Raw genomic sequence first — 6,029 nt, 5'->3', positions numbered from 1 at the left:
CTCTAGTCAAGTCGTACCCATGTGATAGGCTCTACAGGTGTTCAGAAGATTGTTGCTTTAATTTCCTGAAGTGCTTCATCAATGCATTCAAACCCATCTTCGAAATTGAATTTCAGCAAGAAACTTTCCTTCATCTCATCCCAATCAACAATCTTATGTCGTAGCTCCGTCTCTAAATACCAGTTCTTTGGGATAACATCCAAGGCATGAATAAAGATATGTACCCACTCAAGTTGAGGTATCTCACCCCACACCTTAGTCCATTGTGCCAAATGTTCACGTGATCATCCTTCCTTGTGTATTTTTCAGTGAGTTGGGTTTTTCGCGTAGCCAAATCTTAATCACATCATTCTACAATATTCCTTCCAGTCAGCAAAAGTATCATTGTGTGTACCCCACCATATTGCAAGTGTAGCTCTCAATGCTAGATCTAAGGCCTAGAAATGATGTTCCTCAAGTACATCCCTTTCAAAATGGTCAAAAAATATATTGACATCATCCAAGCCATCATAATAGGGTAACTTACATACCTCAGTAGATATACAACGTAGTGACTTTGTAAGCTGATTACATCATAGTGTCGAGACCTCATGCAACTGATTCTACCATTTTTCTAAATCTTCGATTGATTCAATTGGTAGGAACTATCCTTCTCATAGCTGATCCTTCCATCCCTTAACTTATATATGTGCTCAATGTCTTCATCTTCATAATAGTCTCGGTTCAGTTTGTGTATTGCACACCTTCAGCTGGAGCCAACGAATAATTACACGAAGATCGTTCTTTTCAAATACCATGCTTCACTTCTTTAAGTTAATGATTGCATTCATGTCAAAGGCCCAATCAATCCCCAAAAATGTTAGATATGTATCATTGTCATCAACTATCTCAGTAACTTCAAAATATGCCACCTCTCTTTCACCTTCAATATCTATAGTTACGCCATGTAGGCGACCCATTGGAATTATTTTTTGTTGGTTTTCCATGTGTAGATGAATTGTGACCAATGTAACTTAGGATTTTCCATACATTCCCAAGTTTTCTTCGGTAGTACGTTAACATTAGAGCCCCAATATAGGATTACCTAGTCCATTTCGAAATCACCAATCCACGTAGTCAACCACATCTCCCTACTAGTTCCCTTCTTACTTCGGTTTACCTTATTGACTATGCAATGTTTTGGTAATGGATTATATTTTCTAGTGCAATTATCTATCAACTCTTGCAATCCTTCTACTACCTTCTGATCCCAAATAACTTCACGTAGGGTTGTAGAAATGATTTTAACACCATGGGATCTAAATCTTGTGTCATAGTAGCTTCTTCAGGTTTCTCCTTTCGTGAGACTACCGACATCTAGTTCTGAGACGTAGAATAACTTGGATCCATAAAAATCTTTCTTGCCTCCATGAACATATATTTTTATCTATGTAAATCAAACCCAACATTCTTCTCACCCACTTTTCACAACCATAAATATGATTCTAGTTGTTTGCCTTTGACCTTGTCTTCACTAGTGGTTACACCGCTTCACGTGACTATGTTGATATTGGGATCCTCTTTGCACAACTTAGATCTCATCATATGAATATTTTGCATTTGTTGTTGATTCTTATTCTCATGCATCTTTGCTATTAGTACTGAAAAATCTTCTATAAAATGATCAAATTGATGACAATACTGGCAAGAAGGGTGTGTGGGATTCTGACAGTCACATTCCAAGTGGCCTAGTTCTCCATAACTGTAACAAATAATCAAGCCCAGACCTCTTCAAGCTCCTCCTCCTTGTCCTATTCCCTATCCTTGGAATCCTCTATGAGCTATAGTTGAGCCTTGATCATTCGGTGCGTAGTTTTCAGTGTGCATTCTATTGTTGGGTTGTGTTATATTCTTTCCACAACTAGCTCCCATAGAGAGGGGATAGAGCCCCCCCCTTCACTACACTGATTGCACAGCGGGGTGTCACAGGGCATTTGAGGGGGGTGGGTAGCCCCCGTGTATGCGGTCTGGGGTAGCACCCCAGGGAAAAAAATTTGGACCCTATATTAGCATGGCATACCTACCTATGGTTTTGTGCATGGTTTTTGCACATGGTTTTGAGTGCGATGGTTTTTGGTCCATGGTATTGGATGCTTCGACATGTATAAATATGTATTGTAACATTGAAAGGAATATAATGAAAAATCAACCTGGTAGTCCCGATTTGGGATCCAAGAGAAAGTCTCTGTGTATATGTGTTTTATGTGTTATGCTCTCGCATTGTTTTTTTCTGTGTTTTAGAATTCGTATGCAAGTAATTTCGTATGAGGTTAAAACCTACATTTGGTATCAGAGCTATTTTGGCTTCAAGGGGATGCCTTTTTTGCGAGTGGAAAGATAAAGATCAAGAAATTTAATGGTCAAAGTTTTGAGTTATGGAAAATCAATATGGAGGATTTTTTGGTAGATAAAGATCAGTGGATCGTGGTAGATCCGGGTACTAAACCAATGGGAGTGTCCGATGAAGAATGGAAGAAGTTGGATCAGAAGGCAAAGAGCACAATATGATTGTGTGTCTCAGATTTAGTATTGTTGAATGTATCATGGGAAGCTACGACTAAGGCTTTGTGGGTCAAGCTAGGGACTTTGTACCAATTTAAGTCTGGTGAATAAATTGTTCCTATGGAAAAACCTGTATAACCTGAGGATAAAAGATGGGGACTCTGTGATAGAGCATCTAGATGAAATTTAATACTGTGGTAAGTCAGTTATTATCTGTTGATATTAAAATTTCAGATGAAGATAAGTGCATCAATTTGTTGTGTTCTCTACCAGATTCATGGGATAGTCTAGTTATGCAATAGGTAGCAATGCAACTGCCTTGCAATTTGATGAAATAGTCTCATCCTTGCTAACATAGGAGATGAGACGGAAAAATATGGAGAGCCAGAATGGTGATTCCTTGTCTATATGAGGACGGTCCCATAACAGAAACAAAAATAAGTCATCGGGTGGGAGATATAAATCTAGAGGGAGATCTAAATCTCCAGGAAAACCTATAAAGGTGTGCGGGAAATGCAAAAAGGAAGGGCACTACAAAAGGGATTGTAAATCTAAATCTCCTGACAAAGGAAAGGGATTTGAAGATGCTACTTCTGCAGAGGTGAAAACCACCTCAGATGAAGGTGGGGATGTATACTTGGCTTCTTCAAGTACACATGTAGATCATGAGGCATGGTTGATTGACTCAGGTGCATCCTTTCACTTCACTCCCATAGAGAGTGGTTTGGCGAGTATGAGAAATATGATGGTGATGATGTCTTCTTAGGGATGATAGGAAGGCTAGAATCGATGGTCATGGAAAAGTAAAGTTGAAGTTGTAAGGTGGAAGGGTTAGAACACTTCTGGGTGTTCTGCATAGTCCTGCATTGGCCAGAAATCGAATTTGTGTAAGCAAGCTAGATGATGAAGGTGTAAAAATAGTGTTCGAGAAAGATACTTGCAAGATAGTTCAGGGAGCACTGGTATTGATGCAGGGAGTCCGTATTGGAACTCTGTAAAAGCTACAATGTAGCACTATTACTAATGGGTGCAATAGTTCTGTGGTTCCTAAAAGTAGAGCAGAAAATATAGTGGTCTCTGGATAAAAGACCATGCTATGGAATCAAAGGCTTAGACATATTGGAGAGAAGGGCCTCCAAATACTTCATAGTAAAGGTATGGTAGAAGGTAAGACTAATAGCTCTCTGGATTTTGATTTCTGTGGAAATTGTGTATATGGGAAGCAGAATCGGGTGAGTTTCCCCTTTGGTTGTAAGAGTGGAAACAGATATTAGAGCTTGTGCACAATGATGTGTTTGGACCTATGAAGGTTCCATCAATGGGTAAGTCTGTGTATAATGTATCATTTATAGATGACTTCTCAAGGAATACATGGATATATTTCCTCCAAAATAAATATGAAGTCTTTGACAGGTTTAAAGAATTTAAGGCTCTGGTGGAAAACCAGACAGAGAAGAAGATAAAGGTTCTAAGGACAGATAACGATGGAGAGTCTTGCAGTAAGGAATTTGAAGAATTCTGTAAGAAGTGTCATATAGTATGACAAAAGACTATTCCATACACACCTAAGCAAAATGGATTTGCAGAAAGAATGAACAAGATGTTGATGAAAAGGGCAAGAAGCATGCTCATTGGTGTTGGGTTAGGACAAGAATTCTAGGCAGAGGTAGTGGAGACAACATGTTACCTAGTCAACAAATCACCTTCATCAGTGTTGGAGGATAAGAATCCACAAGAGGTATGGACTAGTAAGAAACCCTCTCTTTCACATCTGAGGGTATTTGGATGTGATGCATATGTACATGTTCCAAAGGAGAAAAGAACAAAGTTGGATAGTAAATTTGAAAAGTGCATATTTATTGGGTATAAGGATGGTTTAAAGGGTTATAAGCTTTGGAACCCAGTAACAAGGAAGGTTGTGTACAGCTGAGATGTGGTGTTTAAAGAGGTGAAATTTTTTATTAAACATGAGGTCCCATCAAAGGAACCTGAGAAGATAGAGTTTGAGCTAAAGGAGGAAGAATCAGACTCTACAACAGAAGAGGAATCAGAAGATGAAGAGCCACAAACTCCAGTTGTGAGAACATCAGTTCGAGAAAGAACACAACTAGAAAGTTATATTCCATCTACTTTCTATTCAAATTTTGCTTTATCTATTACTGATGATGATCCCAGAACTATGAAGGAAGTAGTAGATTCAGAGGATGGAAAACTCTGGAAAGAGGCCATGGTTGATGAAATGGTATCTTTGCACAAAAATGAGGCTTGGGATCTAGTGGAGTTTTCGGATGGAAGATAACCCATTGGTAGTAGATAGGTGTTCAAGAAGAAGACAGATGCATAAGGAAAGGTGGAGAAATACAAATCTCGATTGGTAGAAAAAGGTTATTCCTAGGTGCTGGGAATTGATTTTGGTGATATTTTTTTTAATGTTGCCAAGGTAGCTTTTGATTTTGTGGTAGAACAGATGGATGTGAAGACAGCGTTGCTTCACCAGGAACTGGAAGAGGAGATCTACATGAAGCAACCTGAAGGCTTTCCAGTGAAGGGTAAGAAAGAACTGGTATGCAAGTTAAAGAAGTCTTTGTATGGGTTAAAACAGTCACCAAGGATGTGGTATCATAAATTTGATACATTTATATGGGGACTTGGCTTCAGCAGAAGAAAATCTGATCATTGTGTGTATTTTAAATTAATTGGTGACTGTGTTATTTATCTGGTCTTGTATGTGGAAGATATGTTGCTGGTTGGAAATGACAAGGAAATTATGTAGGATTTGATGACCCAATTTTCCTCCAAATTCAACTTGAAATATCTTGGTGTTGCAAACTATATTTTGGGCATGGAAATTAAAAGAGATCGGGCAAAGAGGGAGATCTGGTTAAACCAGAGGAAGTATGTTAAGACAATACTGCAAATTTTTAATATGCAGGGTAGTAAACCGATGAAGGTTCCTATTCCTGTTGGTGTAAAGTTATCTGTTGAACAGTGTCCCAAGACACAAGAAGAGGAAGAGGACATGTCTTGTGTTCCATATGCAAGTGTAGTCAGTAGTCTGATGTATGCGATGGTCTGTACTAGACTAGACATTGCACATGCAGTGGGAGTATTAAGCAGGTTAATGTCAAAAACAGGAAAGGAGAATTGGACAGTAGTGAAGCGGGTTTTTAGGTATTTGCGTGGCACTAGTGATTATGGTTTGTATTACCAAGGAATACCAGGATTGGACAGATTTTTGGATATATGTGGCTTTGTTGATGCAGACTGGGTTGGAGATCTAGATTAGAGAAGATCTACAAGTGGGTCTGTGTTTAACCTATTTGGAGGTGCAGTCAATTGAATGAGTAAGAAACAATTTGTAGTGGCATCATCGACTACAGAGGCAGAATACATGGCAACCACTCATGCAAGTAAGGAAGCAGTTTCGTTTTAGAGATTGTATTCAAGTATGGGGTTAGTACAGGTAGCTATAAGGATAGGCTGTGATA

This window comes from Pinus tabuliformis, chromosome 7 (genome assembly GCF_031772625.1).
Source record: "Pinus tabuliformis cultivar Carrire ecotype Pingquan chromosome 7, CPIR1, whole genome shotgun sequence".
NCBI lineage: Eukaryota > Viridiplantae > Streptophyta > Pinopsida > Pinales > Pinaceae > Pinus > Pinus tabuliformis.
This window is presented reverse-complemented; position numbering follows the sequence as displayed.